Source organism: Ambystoma mexicanum, chromosome 1p (assembly GCF_040938575.1).
Source record: "Ambystoma mexicanum isolate Mex_15411 chromosome 1p, UKY_AmexF1_1, whole genome shotgun sequence".
NCBI lineage: Eukaryota > Metazoa > Chordata > Amphibia > Caudata > Ambystomatidae > Ambystoma > Ambystoma mexicanum.
Genome location: NC_090921.1, coordinates 1,058,675,924 through 1,058,694,109, shown reverse-complemented (window position 1 = coordinate 1,058,694,109; position 18,186 = coordinate 1,058,675,924). Strand labels below are relative to the sequence as shown.

General features: G+C 46.3%; 1 protein-coding gene across 2 annotated transcripts in view; it reads left to right on the top strand.

Moving 5' to 3' along the window:
• BCAR1 (BCAR1 scaffold protein, Cas family member) overlaps positions 1-18,186 on the top strand; it is a 329,630-nt gene that overhangs the window by 257,307 nt on the left and 54,137 nt on the right. The gene's annotated exons all lie outside the window — the stretch shown is intronic.

Below are 18,186 nucleotides of genomic sequence, written 5' to 3'. Positions count from 1 at the left end.
CTTTATTGATCACAAAGAAGCAAAAACGCACTGAACATTCAACACATAATGTACAGTCGATAATAGTTTACTATGTAGACATGCAGTCTGCTGTTTTGTGCTCATAAACGATTCCCTCCTATGGCTTCCTGGAAAGGCTAATCCACTGTGCCTCTCTCCACAACTGCTCCGTTTCCTCGCATAGGCTCCTCCACAGTGATTGGTTTTGATTCCCCTTCTTGGAAGACTGCTTTAAAAAACACTGGTCGGGATTTTGAGCACATAGTGTGATGGTAAGGCTTAATAAAGCTAGCTCAAAGAGATCCCAAGAGGATGCGTTCTGGGCGCGGAGGAGCAGGACGTGGGTGGGAATAGCCACAGGGATTAGCATGGCCATGGGCAGTCGAGTGGGTAAATAACCAAACACCTAAAAGTTTTGTGTCCATCCTCGTATGCCATTACTCCCCAACTGTAGTCTAATGCCACAGCTTTTGGTTGGGGGGATGCAACCATTCTCTAACTTGAACAGCTCTGGCTAATCTATAGTTTCCTTAAGAACGCCCAATGTTCAAGGGACTTACGGTTCCGGATGGGTCAAAGCATCTCTAAAGCTACCACCATTACCAGCTGTTTGCACAATGGCCATCATATTGACTTCCCATAACCTTCGACCTGGGGCTATTCCCTGAAAATGACTCGCCAAAGTTGCACACTTAGCACACTTGTCGGGGGGAAATTCTGCCGGGGTCGGCCGGGCCGTCCGCAGACCTCCGGGCAGGGAGGCCCCAACTCCTCCCGTATATCCCAAAAGAGATAGAGTATGAGACACACGCAAGAAGCAAGGTGACTCTGCTGTTTATTAGACAAAACGGCAGGGATGGGTCAAGGATCGTACGCGTCCGTCCTGACACACACACAATCGTGGGGCTCGCAGGCCCTTTTTACCTTAGTATGACGCGCTACTTGCGTCACCTTAGAAAGTTTAGCAAAAAACCTATTTCCACTCTGGATTGGTTACTCGAGTGGTAGGGTTAGTATAGCATACATATAGAGAACGATGTTAGTGGTTGAGGGTTAGTCAGGTGATATACTTGGGCTGTCCCTTTAATTTGATACATGAAAATTGTTACATGAAGACCTCTGAGGATTGGTCAATGTTAATGGCGTCAGTGATAAGAGCCCCATGTTCTGATTGGTCCGCTCGCGAGCCTCCCAGTCTGAGACTATCGCTGTTCTCAGCTCGCGGTGCACCTGTCATTTGCAACAATGTTTTACTATGGGTAGGTGTAAACAATGTGAGGATTTATTCATATGTTGGGAGGTCGACTACTCCCACTGCTGCAGATGTCCAATGAGTCTTTTAATTGTATCTGCCTGTGTCTTGAAACGTGGGATTCAGGCGTCTCCTTCCTCCTGGGCTTGGTATCCTGTCAGGTTTGGCTTTGTCACGTGAGGTGGGACCGTGTTTGAGGCAAAATTTAGCACAATTAATATTGTTTTTCCCACTGTGTGCCTGGTTTATCTTGCAGGTGCGACCTTGGCGTTGGCTTGCGGCGTGCGAGATTGCAACATCGTGCCCTTGGCGGTGTGCTTTCGCCGGGCTCATTCTGCAGGGTCAGCAACCGAGCTCTTGCTCATTCAATGTTCATGGAAGCTTTTGCTTGCGGCCTACTTGGGCCTGGTGCATAGGTGGACCCGTTTGATGCAGAGCGCTTTAGGTTACGGTATCATATTGCTCTATCCTCAGTATCGTGTCTCCGTTATATTCTTCATTATGGTACATGGTTCTTAGAAGAAGCGTGAGCAAGCCTTTTTAGATAAGTTCATTATGCGTCTTGCGTTTCTGCATTTTGAGAGCCTATGTGGAAAATAATAAAGATGCACGTCCGTGGGTATGTCTGTCACCTACGTCATAGCACTGAGTATATTCTTCGTGTGGATTGGTGTGGGAGTGTCCGGTGTGCATGTTTGCACAGGTGTGCTAACCGTTGGCTAGGTCGTCATGGCATCTCTAACGACGTGTTGATTTAGTGCTGGATGGTTCAGTCGAGTCCATCCATGCCGCAGGTGTCGGCATGTGCAGGGCAGGCTGGTGGGCACATCCGTATGTTCCTGTACCAGGGTATTTGGTCGTCTGGTAGATGGGCAAACTCCTCTCGTGGCGGGTGTCTGGGCCGTGATCCTCTAGGCCAAGCGCGAGAGGGGAAGGGCGGGAGCCTGTTCTTCCATTCTCCCACTTCAGTCCCCCCTCTGGTCGACTTGTCGACCACAAACATATCCTTTTCTTTATCTCCTCTTACTCTCCATATTTTAGTTATTCCTCCCAAATGTCCATAGTGGTTAACATGGTCTTCAAATGACCAATACATATATTCACAGGTTCCTCCAGGAGTGCAGTATACCCATTTCCCTATGTAGCTCTTTGGGTTTCTTGGGTTTTCGAGCTTCACAGATGGTGGGTCCAGGTGGTTGGTGATGATATGGTTGCGCAACTTCTCTCTCTCTTTTATGATTGTGCCTGTGTGTTTGCCGTCATCTGTTGGCATCAAGAGGTGTGCATACCAACCATTTCGATCATCTCGTCTGTGGTGCGTGCCTTCCGGGCCTTCCAAAATCTTATTATGATCAGTGTAGCTCCAGCCAAAATAGTACATCCAACTATAATCTTCAGTCCATCTGACAGCCAAGATGGCATCCATGACCATAATATTGAAAACCAGCTCTCATCCTTTTTCACACCTTTACTTTCATCCATCATTTTTGAGTGCATCTGGGTCAATTGTAAAACTGCTTCTGTCAGTGTACCATTGTCAGCATCGTTGGCAGGGGTGAATGTGCAGCATGATTGTCCTATCTTAGCGCAAACTCCTCCTTCCATTGCTGTGAAGAGGTCCAGTACATATCTGTTCTGAAGCGCTACCATCCTCACAGCGCGCAGTTCCTCTTTTATTGCGTTGAATCCATTCACTGTAGAGTTAATTGTCATCATTAGTTCCCACCTAGTTATCTGGAGCCATTTTGCGTTTGCGTAAGCCTGTAGTCCCGGATGTATTATTGAGGAGAAGAACATTGCTGCTCTGCTGAATAGTCTGTGTTCTGGCGGAATTGAAGTGAGTGCTGTTTCCGACCTTCCCCACAGGTAATTTCCTGTCAGAGGTTCTCCTTGTCTTTTCTTCCTATTCAGGACGGTGTTGTTGCCGTTGTTCCTGCTCTCTTGCCCCTTCTGAAGCTGTGCAGATCTCTTCTTCCTCTTGTTTCCTTCATCCATTTTGGGGAAATTCGCCATATTCACATGTTTCTGGGGCACCACTGGTGATGGTACATTAACGTGTACTATTGTGCATACACCATTCCACAGAGGGGGCAGTGTGTGGTATGCCTTGTCTCCACAGGCCCAGTAATGGTCCATTACTACTGCTGTTCCTGCTCCCCCCTCAGGTAACTCCATCACGCTTTCACAGTTGGTGTTGTATCCTACGTCCACTTCTCCTTTATGTTGGTAGCATACCTTAGGCGCAGTTAGCGGCAGTATTGTTATTGGGTCTTCATCCTTCTCCATCCACGTGAGCATGGGTACATACTTGACCCAAGTCATCCAACATCTATGGTTGTGTCCATCAATAGTTGAAATATTTTCTCTTGTTACCATGTTGCTGCCAACCACTCCTATGTCCCATTTGTTGTTCATGTACACCTTCCCTGTTATTATCACCAGTGGTCTTTCCCAACAGACGTTTTTACCAGGGACTTCAGTGGCGTACCAATCACATGGTAGGTACTGCAGTGTTACTTTCTTTGTTTCTCCTTTTTCAGGACCACTTGTTATGTATTTGAATCCTTCAGCATGTAAACTGCTCTTGTGGTAACTCAAATAAGTCTTGAGGAAGTTGTTTTCATATGGATATGTATCTCGTGTTTTCCACACCAGATGCACCACTGTCCCTTGAAATCTTCCTTTCGTCTGGAACAGTGCCAGGTATATTATACATCGTGCTATTTTTTCATCTATCTCCGTGGCAACAAATGTTCGAGAAGCGCTCATGGCGTATGGAATTAATGAGCAAACCTAGCAGCTGTCTTCAGTTGTCTGTTTACCTATGTGGGTCATGTGTTGGTACCATATGTTGTTTGAGATGTGTGCTGAATCTTGTATGTAGTTGTCAATACCTTTAATATCTGAGTATGTGCTGCGTTTCACTCTATTTTCCTTGTGTGGGTTTTTACTAGTACCACCTGACGTAACACCTGTTGCAGCTGGGGGTGGGGGTGCATTAGGTTTGGGTACAGCAATAATATCGATAGCATAGCTGTACTGCCATACAGAGGCAGCCAAGAACCCGGTGATCATTAAAATCCCCATCAATTTTATTACAGATGCTAATTTCACCGGCATTTTGCTCTTACCTTGCTGCAGTCCGGCAGCTTATTCTTGCGACGTTACAGTTGCCCGCCTGAAAATTCTTAATATGCTTGTTATTAGTGTTAGTTGTCGTTTTTAAGCTCTCCCTATCAAGTAGTCATTCAGTGCCCAGGCGAAGAGCTGTTCCCACGCCAATCTAAGCGATCTATCTCTTAGGGCAGGCAAGTATGGTTGGAGGTGGGGCATTGAATGTTCTATGGCCAAGAGGAATGCTGTGTAGTAGACACGTACCCACCTTCTTTTCAGGTACGTTGGCCGTTTTATTTCATATACAAATTGGTGTGACAATTCTTCCAGGTAATTATCGTCTGAGGGTACCATCTACTCCTGGGCAGTGAATTGGTTAGTTATCTACTTTCTTAGTAGTACAATAATACGCTGTACCTGCATGTGCGAGAGAAAAGAAAGAGAACATTCAGGTGTTTACATGTGTATATGTGCAAAACAATGTCCTTCAGTTCAGTTATTACTACAGTGGGTAGGGGGTCAATGGGCAGAGGGTTTGGGGCTCAACTGGCGGAAGTCTCTTTACTCTTTGATCGTGTAACCATGGGGTGGGCGGTATGGGGATCACCCCTTTCTTGTCCAGTAGTTGTCTCTGGGGAATCTGGGGGGTGGCAGGGTATGGGGACACTTAGGCCGTTAGTTGCAGTAGAAGTCTCTTCCTCCGTTGGTGACGCTGTTGTTGTTCTTTCAGTGGCCCTGTCGGTGGCGCTGGGGCGGGTCTGGAGTTTGTAGATCTTTACGTCGTGTAGGTGGTTCCAGGCACGTTTGTCCTGTAGCTTTACTGCTCTCGTTGATACCTCCTCTACCAGATGGGGGCCAGTGAAGCGTGGGCTGTTCCACTTTCTGTTGAAATTGCGAAGTAGTACGTGGTCACCTTTAGCAACTTTGCACAGTCTTTCCTTTTCCAATTCTTTATCCGCGTCTTCTTGTTGATCGCTGTTAGACCCGCCCCGCGTGCGCTCAAGCTGTTGAGACACAAACACTACACTAGTAATCAAAGAAGACACATATTGGTACATTTCATCACCAAGGACATTTGCAGTACTCTCGTGGTCGGTAAATGCTCTTGATGTTGGCATTAGGGGAAGGCGCATTTGACGTCCGGTAACCACCTCGTGAGGGGTGAGGTGGTGGTCGGAACCTGGTCTATTCCTTAGTTCAAATAGGGCTAATGGAAGGCAATACAACCAACTCTTCTTTGTTGTTTGCTGTATTTTTGCAATTGCCTCCTTTAATAGGCCATTCAGGCGTTCACATATACCGTTGGCCTGTGGGTGATATGCACATGCAAATTTATGCTTGATGTTCAGTAAGGATGTGATGTGCTGGAACATTTCGTTTGCGAAATGTGGGCCATTATCTGACCGCAGTACCTCGCACATTCCCCACCTGGGGAAGACCTCCCTCACTAGGAATTTAGCTGCTCTGAATGCATCTGGGTGTGAACAGGGCCCTGCTTCAATCCACCTCGAGAATGGGCATACTACTACAATCATATACCTATTTCCTTGACATACGTTGATCATATCAACATAGTCAATATGGAGATGTCGGAAGGGTCCCTCTGGCCGGGGTATAGTACCTCTTATCACCTTCAGAGTGTGACCGGCCGTAAACTGTTGACATGTGAGACAATTGCTGATAAAATTTGACACATGAGAATTTAACTCGGGGCAGAACCAGTCTTCCCTAATTCGTGCTGCAATTACTTCCTTGCCTGTGTGGGCTGGGTGGTGTAGTTGGCTCAGGGCGGTGTTCAATAGTGCCAGTGGTATTACAATCTTCCCAGTGTCACTCTGGCGCCATAGTGCGTCGGTTGGTGACATTGTGCATCCTCTTTTTAGCCATATTTCTTTTTCGGCCATTGGTGCAGCCGCTTGTAGCTCCATTATCTGTGTGGCTGGGAGATGGGTGTACCCTTCTCTTATCAACATCTCCTTAGCCATTCCCCTCCCTCTCCCTCTCTCTGACTCTGGGGGGTTCCATATCTCACCAAAATATGCAGCATACTTCGCATGTGCGTCTGCTGCTGCATTCCCTTTTGAAATGTGGTTTTCACCATTGGTGTGTGCGGTGCATTTGACCAAAGCTAATTCTTGGGGGTCATTTATTGCTTCAATTAGTTCAGCCAATAGGAGCGCATGTTGCACTGGAGTGCCATCAGCTCTCCTAAACCCTCTTCTTCTCCATTTCAATAGCCCTGAGTGGACAGTGGACGTAACATATGCGCTGTCGGAATATATGGTCACTCGTTTGTCAAAGCTTTCCTTCAACGCCAAAATTAGTGCAATTAATTCTGCTGCTTGAGCGGAATAATGCTGTGGTAGTTGTACACATTTCATTGCCACACACACCGGTACCTCCATCATTTTTACCACTGCTGCCCCAGTCCTCCTTATACCATCCCTTTGGTCGATAGTTGATGACCCATCAATGAACAGGAGCTCACCTCCCTCTAGTGCGTTTTCTTCAATCTTTCTAGTACATGAGTACATTTCAGTTATTTGCGTACAATCGTGGGCATAATCTCCTTCCTCAAGTACTTCTGCTAGGAACCTTGCAGGGTTGACCGTGCTACATCTAACAATTGATAGTTCAGCTCTGGATAAGATGATCTCATAACCTGATGCCCTTTGCGTGGTTAGGGTGGACTTAGGTGTATTCAATATTGCAAATAGTGCATGTTCCACAAACAGTGTCGTTGGGCACCCCATGGTGATTGCTGATGCTTTTTCTACCGCAAAAGCAGCTGCGGCAAGACCTTGTTCTCAAGGGAAATGACCTAACATCACAGGATCTAAGTGGCCGCTGTAAAATGCTACTGGTTTGTAGCCCATGCTTGTTTTTTGAGCCAACACTGCTTTCATTACTGCTGAGTCGCAATGTGAAAATATAAAGAATTGTCGCTCATAGTCTGGGGTTGCCAGTACCGGAGCAGTTGATATCGCATCTTTCAGTTCATCAAAAGCCTCTTTCATTTCCATTGTCCACCCCAACTTTTTCTCCCCTTTATTAGCTTCCTTTAACGCCTCAAGCAGGGGTCCTATGTATGAGCTGTAATCAAATACCCATGCTCTACAGTAGTTGCACAGACCCAGGAACTGCTGCAGTTCCCTCACTGTTTGTGGCATTGGCGTTTTTGAAATGGCCTGTGCCCTTTGTGGTGCAATCTTTCTTCCATATTGGGATATATGAGCTGACCAATGTAAAGTACCTGTTCTTGACAGTACTGTAACTTTTCCATGTCTACCTTGTAAACTTTTTCAGCCAATATTGTCAGCATCTTTAATGAGTCCTCTCTGCATGTTCTTTCGTTTGTACTGCAAATTATTATGTCGTCGACATACTGCAACACTGTGCTTTCCACTTCAATGTTACCCAAATCCATCTGTATTACTCTGTTGAATATTGAGGGTGATTCGCAGTACCCTTGTGGCAATCTGGTGTGTTTCCACTTTGTGTTTCTGTAAGTGAAGCTTGTCAGATCTTGTGAGTCTGGGTGCAATGGTATTGAGAAAAAAGCATTTTTAAGGTCGATCACTGTAAATCGTGATGCTTCTGCTGGAATGCCACACAATATTGTGGCCGGGTTTGCGGCTATGGGATATTCTGCTTCTACTATGTTGTTCAAGGGCCTGAGATCCTGTATGAAGCGCCAAGACCCCCCTCTAGCCTTGCGCACTGGGTATACAGCCGTGTTACATGGTGATTCTGAGGGGACCAATATGCCATTATCTATAAGGGCCGTTATGGTTTCATATATGCCCTCATCTGCCTCTTTTGATAGTGGGTACTGTTTCACTCTGGGGAGTATTGCACCTTTTTTCAATTTTATCCTTACTCCCCCTATACTTTTTATGCACCCCACGTCATAGGGGCTAGTAGTCCATAATGATGTGGGTACTTTAGTCATATCCTCCTCAAAGAAGGGAACTGGGGTGGATGTGGGTGCCTCAAGTGCCATTGCCATTTTCTGTGCCACTTGTTTGTATGCCACTCTTAGCCATATTTCCACACTCATCATAAACACCATTTCACCTTCCTCCTTTTCTTCTGAGAACAGCTCCTCATCTGACACCTGGGTGAGTCTACATCCTTCTGCCAGTGCTATCACTGCCCTCCATGCTCTTCCTTCTCTGTCTTGGGCATGTACAGCAATGTAATCAGCTGTTGCTATAATGCTCTCAATGTCCACTGGAATCACCTTTCCTTCTTGTTCATTGACTGGTGTTTCTGGTCTGAACAAATAGGCTGCTGGCCTCCTCCAGATCTTTCCCTCTATCCCTGGCATCCATGCAAATGCCATGTCTGTCCCGTACTGGAAGAGTTCGCCATCTACTGGCTCAGCCCTAATCGCTGTCTGTCCGCAGTATGCTTGCATAATCTGTCGTGCTGTGAGCATGTTAATTCCTGGAGTAGAGCAAATTATGCCATCCTCCGTAAAGGAGATCGTCATATTCAACCTGTTCATGATGTCTCTCCCCAGTATATTTACTGGTGAGGCACTATAATATAAAAGTGGGACTGACATATCATAATCTCCTATAGATAAGGGAATGTTATCAGTAAAAGGAACCAACCCTCTAGCCCCAGAGAATCCTTGGGTGTTCATGGCTTCGCCCGACATCTTAAATTTACCTTCCCTTATGCAAGACCGGGTCGCCCCGGTGTCAACAAGGAATGATAATTTTTTGTCACCTATCGTTACCTCTATGCGTGGTTCCTCCGCACTATTAGGTGTTACCGACAGGATGGGACACACCATGGCCGTCTGTGGGCTGTCCTATTGAGGGTACAACGATTGACCATTTCCTGTGTAAGGGTTGTGTCCCAGGACCGTCACCCTACCCATTTGTGTTTGTTGTGCTGGGGGTTGTTGTGTTATCGCTACCTGTTGTTGTGGCAGTGAATATGTCTGTGGCTGTTGTTGTGTTATTAGTTGTTGCTGTTCATTTCCCTGTTGCAACGTCTGCTGTTGCTGTATGCCCCGCTGTTCCTGTGTGGGCCTTGGTTGTCCCTGTTCGCTCCATGATGGTGTACCTGGTCTTACTCTACACGTGCGTGACATGTGCCCTACTAATCCACAACTCCAACACACCGGTGGTTCCCTACTCTGCCATGGAAAGCTTCCTGTGTTGTCCTGGTATACTGGTTGCCCGGTGGGGTAGGAATTTCTAAGTCCTCCCACCTGCTGTTGTGTGTTATATCCGTATCCTCTCCCTCTCATAATTCCTCCTCTTCCCCTGTTGTAATTATAATACCCAGCTCCTGGCATTGAGTATCCTCCTCCCATGTTGGTCGTGTATGGTTGGAGTGGCGGCACCTGTTGTGTTATTGTCTGTGAGGGTGGTATTTGGGAGGGATCTTGTGCAGCCACTACTTGTGTGGGGCTTTGGGTCATTGTTGTAGGTGCAGTTATTAGTGCCCCTTCCATTGTGTATTTAGTAAGTTTTTTCTGTACTAGTTTAGCCTCTTCCGTTTTCCTGTCCTCTTCCTTTTGTTTCATTTTTCCTTGCCATGCCCTACAATGATGCACTATTGTCAGTTGTATTTCTGGCCATGCTTTTGCTTCCATTCCCACTACTTTCTTCAGTTGTTTCTGAACTCCTTCTGGGAGCCCTTGTACTAGTATATGATAAAATATTGCTGGTGTTTTGTCCCATTGTTCTCTAGTTTCCATGCGCCACTTCTCTTGGATTTCCTGGATATAATCAACAGGATCTTCGTTCTCACGCATCTTGCGTGAGGTAATTGCTCCTATGTCTGATGTGTCTGGGTACTGTACCCTCAATGCCTGCCATAGTGCATGTCTGCAGTTTGCGAATGGTGCCCCATCATGCGATGTGTTTGCTATTGTTACCCCAGGGAATCCCACTCTCTTCCAAATGTCATCCGCTGCATCCCCTAATATCGATATTAGAAGGCCCTTAACATCTCCCACTGCCAGTTTCTGTCCTGCGGTGTGTTTTTCCATTTCATATATCCATTTACCCGCACCTCCACTTAATGATGGGAGCCTGCACTTTATATTCTCTTTGTCTGTATGCTTCCAAGGGACGTACTGTGGTCTAACTCCTCCCCTCTCCAGAAGTGGCATTAAGTTGTGTCTCGTTTTACCCCTTGGGTTCCATAAAATCGAGTCCTCACACCCCTCCTCTTCTTCCCTCTCTCCTACATCGTCAATTTCGTCCGTATTTCCCCTGCTCGTAACTCTTTCTTCTCCATCTTTTCCCCTTCTTCCATCATTTCCTGTATTTAATGTGGGCGTGTGTATTCGTCCTTCCTGCCTGCGTCTAGGGAGGTCTCTAAGCCGACATGCATAGGGTGTCAGTTCGTTTGTGAAGGGCGCAAGTTTTATTGTACGTAATGAGCGTGAGGTGGTTGAGCATGTAGGGTGGGATGGAAGAGGGTGTGATGGTGACGGTGTGGTTTCATGTGTCTGTCTTTCCGCTATTCCTTGCTCTTCCTCCTCACTTCTCTCCAGTTCATCCTTTCTCCTACAGATCCATGGTGAGTCTGTATTGGTCCGGGTGGTGTATAGTTTATCTAGGCTTTCCCTTTCACTGTTTCTTCCTTCCTTCTCCATTCCTTCTTCTTCCTCACTACAAAAGTCAGTCATAAACGGCACCCCCCACTCTGTCTTTTTCCCCTTGATTGTTACTGTTTTTAAGTCTATTAGGTCCGGTTCTCCCTTTTCTCCTTTATCAACTGCTCCCCTTTGCGCTGATGTTGTTGCTACTTCTGTGTCTCTATATACATCCCCCCTTACTTCACTCTCCCTTCTCCTATCTTCTCTTTCCCCTTCATTTCTCTCCTCCATCTCGCTACCAATTTCCTCCCTTTTCCTTTTTAATTCCTCCATTACTTCACTACTCATCTTTTCCAATATCCTTTCATCCTCTTTCTTCCTTTCCCCTCTCACCCTCTCCCTTTCTAATATACTCTCTATCACCCTCCCTTCTTCGTATTTCTTAGTCGTTTCTGATAGTAATCTCTTCTTCCACATTGCCATATCTTTTGATTTCTCTTCTTCTTCCCTTTTCCTCTCTCGTAGCACTGCCCTTGATACCCTTTCTGCTGCTGCTTTTACCCTGTCAGCTTCTTTCCTTTGCTCCTCAGTTCGTTCCCTTTTTTTTCCCATATTTGTTTTTACCTTCTTTCCTTTCCCTCGCTCTCTCTCTTGCCTCCCTCTCGAGCTGTTTGATCAGTTCATTCTGCTCATCCCTTAACTCTGCTAGTCGTTCCTCCAAAATCTCTTCCTTTTGACGTAACAGCTCTTCCCCTGTCATTCCACTCTCCCTAGTATTATCCTCGTCTATTTTCCTTACTACCTCCTTCTCTTCTCCTGTTAATGAACCTCGTAATTTTAATAATATCTGCGCGGCTACCCACTCATCATGTCCTATTTCCACAGTTTGTTCTTCTCCAGTCCTCCCCTCCCCTGCTGGCATCTTCTTATGAGCCACATATGGTGGCGGGCTGTATGCCGGGTTCGAGTACCCCTCAGCCGCCCTTAACTGTCCTCTTTCTATTTCTCCTAATTCTCTTAAAGGGTACAACCCCCCCTCCCTCTGTTTTCACTACCTTTGCTAGGGGTATATCGTTGCTCTGTTCCTTTTTCTATTTCATTTTCTTTTGAGTTATTATTCTTTTCTCCTCCCTCTTGTCCGTTCCCCGTGTTCTTTGGGTCTTCACTCCCCTTTTTCCCATTCTCTCCTTCCTCCTTAATCTCTTTTTCTTCCGGTATTTCCCCCACAGTGAACATTCCATTTGGTCCTGGTCGGGACCCCTGGAACATCCTCCATAAGTTAAACACCTCCACGTGGTTTGTCAACTTCTTCCCTTTGTATGTATTATGCAAATGGTTTAATAGTGAATGTTGGGTATATGGATCGAAGCTACCATTAGGCGGCCATGGTGTTATCATTTTGTTGTCCGTCCCCTGTGTCCATTCTATGCTATACTTGATCAGTTTCTCCCTATGGGGTGACAGTGTTGTACAAATGTGTTGTAGTGGGGTAGTGAGGGTGTTCCCCCACCCTCCCGATCCTGTCCCGTGTGACATAGTAGCGCTCCACTTGTTACCCTTCCCCTATTTGGTAGCGGTTATCTCACTAGCAGTTTACAATATACAGCCTTATATCTTTACCTGGCCCCGTAAGTTTGGGGACTTGCGATAGTCCGCTAAGGAAAATTATTAAAATATAGTATTTACATTTGTATATTTTCTTCTGTCTTTCTTCCTTTACACAACACCCTTACGGCCCCCTGCGGCCGAGGCGCACGTAGCCCCCTGCGGCTACGTACCCCTTGTGACGTTCTTATACAGTCGTCCTATTTTCACTTGCTCCTCCTCCTTCTTCTACACTTGCTGTGGCTGGCGTTCTCCGTGCGCCGCCACGTCCCCCGTTTCGCCTTTCCTTGATCAACTCATTACCGTTTATCTCTGTTTCCACTCCCTTACCACAGTTCTCTTCCCCACCACTCTCAGAAAGAAAGATGCCTTGTGCTCGGGATATCCTATGAAAGCCCTACTGGTGACGTCACCGATCTCTTCGAACTACTGGTAAGTTCTTCATATATTCTTTAAGTCCAAAATACACTTGCAATCTACCCCCGTTAATCCTCACAGCTGTCTTCCTGTCACTCCTGGAACAAGGTAATCAATAATATAATCGGACTGCGTACACTGCGTCGCCTCGCGTGTGATACGCCCCTCGACAGGAGGGCTTAACCAGCCAATTATCTTCCATATTGGGCAACTAACTAGCTACCGTCTACAGGGAAACGTCATCTACCTATCGAGTTTCTTGCTCGAACAATAGGGATCCTCATCTACTCATTGATCAATAAATGCCAAATCGTAGGAAACCACACACACACACCCTTACACGTAGTCGCGACTTAGGCCAATCAGTGTCTACGAGTGGCCGCACGTGATGTTTTCGTGCTCCACCTCCCTTTCTCGCGTAACGTAGCCGACTGCTCTCGCACTCGTTCGGCTACCATTCATTTCATTACCTACACTAAATTGTCAAACCTTCGCCGCGCACCTGTGCAACACCTGCCACCTCCCGTATTTAATTCCTCCCCCCTCCCTCACTATTTCACATTGCTTGTTGTGCGTGGCATGCTCACCAAGTTCTCTTGATGCGGGGCCGCTCGACTGCGTGCACCCCTCCAAGCGGCTCGCCACCTCCCCTCGTCTGGACCACGTCTGGACACTCGCCAACCGCGGGCGGGATACTTCTCAACCGGCTCCCGAAGGCCAATATCCGGATTGCGCTGTCCGGTCTTCTCGCAGTTCCGCAATGGTCCTGTAGTCCTCAGAAGGGGGCAACGGCAGAGGGCGCCGCGCCGCCGGGCCTCCTCGCAACGGGAGTACCTGGAAAAAAGTAAAAAATAAAAAAGCAGATCTTAAACAGATCTCAGCAGTGCCTCCAACTTGTCGGGGGGAAATTCTGCCGGGGTCGGCCGGGCCGTCCGCAGACCTCTGGGCAGGGAGGCCCCAACTCCTCCCGTATATCCCAAAAGAGATAGAGTATGAGACACACGCAAGAAGCAAGGTGACTCTGCTGTTTATTAGACAAAACGGCAGGGATGGGTCAAGGATCGTACGCGTCCGTCCTGACACACACACAATCGTGGGGCTCGCAGGCCCTTTTTACCTTAGTATGACGCGCTACTTGCGTCACCTTAGAAAGTTTAGCAAAAAACCTATTTCCACTCTGGATTGGTTACTCGAGTGGTAGGGTTAGTATAGCATACATATAGAGAACGATGTTAGTGGTTGAGGGTTAGTCAGGTGATATACTTGGGCTGTCCCTTTAATTTGATACATGAAAATTGTTACATGAAGACCTCTGAGGATTGGTCAATGTTAATGGCGTCAGTGATAAGAGCCCCATGTTCTGATTGGTGTGCTCGCGAGCCCCCCAGTCTGAGACTATCGCTGTTCTCAGCTCGCGGTGCACCTGTCATTTGCAACAATGTTTTACTATGGGTAGGTGTAAACAATGTGAGGATTTATTCATATGTTGGGAGGTCGACTACTCCCACTGCTGCAGATGTCCAATGAGTCTTTTAATTGTATCTGCCTGTGTCTTGAAACGTGGGATTCAGGCGTCTCCTTCCTCCTGGGCTTGGCATCCTGTCAGGTTTGGCTTTGTCACGTGAGGTGGGACTGTGTTTGAGGCAAAATTTAGCACAATTAATATTGTTTATCCCACTGTGTGCCTGGTTTATCTTGCAGGTGCGACCTTGGCGTTGGCTTGCGGCGTGCGAGATTGAAACATCGTGCCCTTGGCGGTGTGCTTTCGCCGGGCTCATTCTGCAGGGTCAGCAACCAAGCTCTTGCTCATTCAATGTTCATGGAAGCTTTTGCTTGCGGCCTACTTGGGCCTGGTGCATAGGTGGACCCGTTTGATGCAGAGCGCTTTAGGTTACGGTATCATATTGCTCTATCCTCAGTATCGTGTCTCCGTTATATTCTTCATTATGGTACATGGTTCTTAGATGAAGCGTGAGCAAGCCTTTTTAGATAAGTTCATTATGCGTCTTGCGTTTCTGCATTTTGAGAGCCTATGTGGAAAATAATAAAGATGCACGTCCGTGGGTATGTCTGTTGCCTACGTCATAGCACTGAGTATATTCTTCGTGTGGATTGGTGTGGGAGTGTCCGGTGTGCATGTTTGCACAGGTGTGCTAACCGTTGGCTAGGTCGTCATGGCATCTCTAACGACGTGTTGATTTAGTGCTGGATGGTTCAGTCGAGTCCATCCATGCCGCAGGTGTCGGCATGTGCAGGGCAGGCTGGTGGGCACATCCGTATGTTCCTGTACCAGGGTATTTGGTCGTCTGGTGGATGGGCAAACTCCTCTCGTGGCGGGTGTCTGGGCCGTGATCCTCTAGGCCAAACGCGAGAGGGGAAGGGCGGGAGCCTGTTCTTCCATTCTCCCACTTCACGCTCTTTTCTGCACCCCATAGGTGTGGTTTTCATGCATGTTCTTATTTACCAGCAGGCCATAATGGCTGTCCTCTAGTCCAATGACCCACTATGGCATCGTCTATTATGACCCAACGTGGGCACGCTCTTATTTTCGATGTGGTGTATCTCCAAGTTAAACATACTCTTCAAAGTGACAGTTCTGGCCTACTTTGTTTAAGCTGATGCCACACTTCTCTTTCACCATTCTTCAGTTCTACAAGCAAATCATGGGCCATTTCCCATATAATAGGAACTTGCTCTTCCTCTTTTTACAATTCCTTTAAGATTTCCAAAAAACGATGGAGAATGCACAAGGTATAATCATCACTTTCAGGGACACTGTTTTGCCCCCAAAATCCGATTTCTTCAAAGATCATACCTCCGTCAACTTTGTGTTGTGAGAGTTTGCATGTAAATTTCTTGGGTTTCAGCGAGGTCTGAAAAAAATGTAATGCCTAGATATTGCAAATGATCCTTTGGCCATTTTAGGCCAAACTTCTCCACTTTGGATATTTTTACGCAAACGGGACTAAAGGACATCATATCAGATGTGGTTTTGTTCAGTGTAGAGCTAGGCATCTTGAAATGCAAAGAAATTAGTGCCAGAAGCTCCTCAGCACCTGTGGTAGATCTGTGACAGAATATGAAGCATCCTAAATACTAACTTTCTTTTCAGTTCTGCATTCTTATATCTTTAACTTGTGATTATTGGTATTGGAAGATTATACTTCTCTCGGTCTTCAGGGCCAGAATGAAAAGTAAAGAGGACAGGGAATACTCAAGCCTTATGAAGGTGGAAATGACACCGAAGTAATGGTATTTGCTAAAATACATGTTTGGTTGGAAGCCACATCTCTGAGCAACTACCATTGCCACACTGCCATCCTGATACCCAAACCACGCCATTGCTTTTCTTAAATACCATCTGGAAATGTTGTCAGAATATTTTCTCTGCACCCAGGACCATTACTGAATTTGGCCGTGAGATGTCTTTGGTTATCCTACAGGGTAATCTGCTCTTGCAGAAAGCCTACATGAATACAGTGTATAGATTCCCTTGCTAGATAATTGTGCTGTTTTTGGATGCAACTTGCAATCTTGCATTAACACCACCATTGGTCTATATGTGGCAGAAAGCTTGTCATGTTTCTCAGCTTTACCCTTTAATGAACCTAGGTTGGCAAAGATGGTAAATATGTATTCTTGAGGATAGCTTATGTAGCAAGATCATTTCAAAGTTTTGTGTAAGCCTGTCGGGAGGGGGGGGGGTGGCGGGGGGGGGGGGTTAGAAGTCTTCCTGCCGATCTGTTTTTGGAACGATATTTACTTAACTTGAATTTATTTATACCGCGCAGACCAAAAAAGACCCAGAGGCATTTGGGCCCTGTTGGATAGTATTTTACCTGGGGTGGAAAAGATATACAACATAAAGCAACCTACATTACTCCTCGGAATTCACCTAGAGAAGCGGCAGGGCCTACCAGCTAGCTCTAAAGATCACTTAAAGAGAAATGTCTGCGGTTTCTTCTTGAAAGTGCCTAAAAATTTTCAGTTATGAGATCTGGCGGGATGGAATTCCAGAGTCTGGGTACTGCTATACCAAAAGCACTTTTATTGACTTGGGACAACTTTGCTCTTGGCACAGCAAGCGTATTGGTATTGTCGGATCTCTGATGGTTAACTGCTTGCTTTTTAATTATCCTTTAAGTCAGATAGTGGATGTAACTAACTTTTGTGCTCACTCTCTTTAACAAGCGCCACGATGCCCATGGGCTGTTGCGCGCTCTACAAATAGGAATGAATAAATAAATAAATAAATAAATAAGAGCCCGTCAGGCATTTTTACACTATGGTCAATAGTCAGAAATGTATCCTAGCCTCTACAGGAAGCCAGTGCAAACCCTTCATAGCCTCTGAGATATGGTCATATTTTCTCAGCCCTACTATAGCTCTTACAGCACTATTTTGTATGACTTGGTGTCTTGCAATTTCACCTTTGTTAACTCCTGTGAGAGGGCTACTCCAATAATCGATGTTGGAGCATACGATGGCTCTAGCGACCATCTCACTGCTCTTTTTGGATATTGGTGTATGTGAGACGGTAGTCTTATAAAGTATGAGGATGTGGCTACAAGACTATTCATTTGTGCTCTCATATTCAACTTTTGATCAAAGAATACTCCACAGGTTTTTATCTGCTATTTCGTCTTAATTTTGCATTCAGCTATTTGGAACTCTAGGTATTCAGCTCCTAGTTTTGCTATTCTGGAGAAGTTCTGTTTTCTCATTATTTAGCGCAAGCCTGTTGTCTACCATCCACGTCTGGATAAGCGCATATAACTTATTGATAGCAAGCGTATCCTCCCTGTTATTCCCGTTTAGAGGGATGATACACTGTGTACACTCTGCATAATTGGAGAAACATATGGCCTTACTCTCCAACATTTGAAACAATGGGGCGGTGAAAATGTTATACAGGGAGGGAGATAAGCAGGCTCCCTGTGGTACACCATATGGCAGTGGGATTGGGTTCGCCTTTGCAATGCCGTTACAGACCCTAACAAATCTATCCTCCAAAAAGGAGCGTACCCAGGAGACAGCGTCCTTACTGAAATGTGCCACTTCCTCCAGTCTCTGTAACCGAAGAGGATGTTGTTGTACACCTGATAGCACAGGCTTCTGCGGTTAACTTGATAACATTAATAGCACTCCATTATGCTTAAATCGAAAGGGCGATGAGTCCAAGCTTTATCTACTTATTGAAAGACCTGTGCTTTATGTTGGGATAACATAA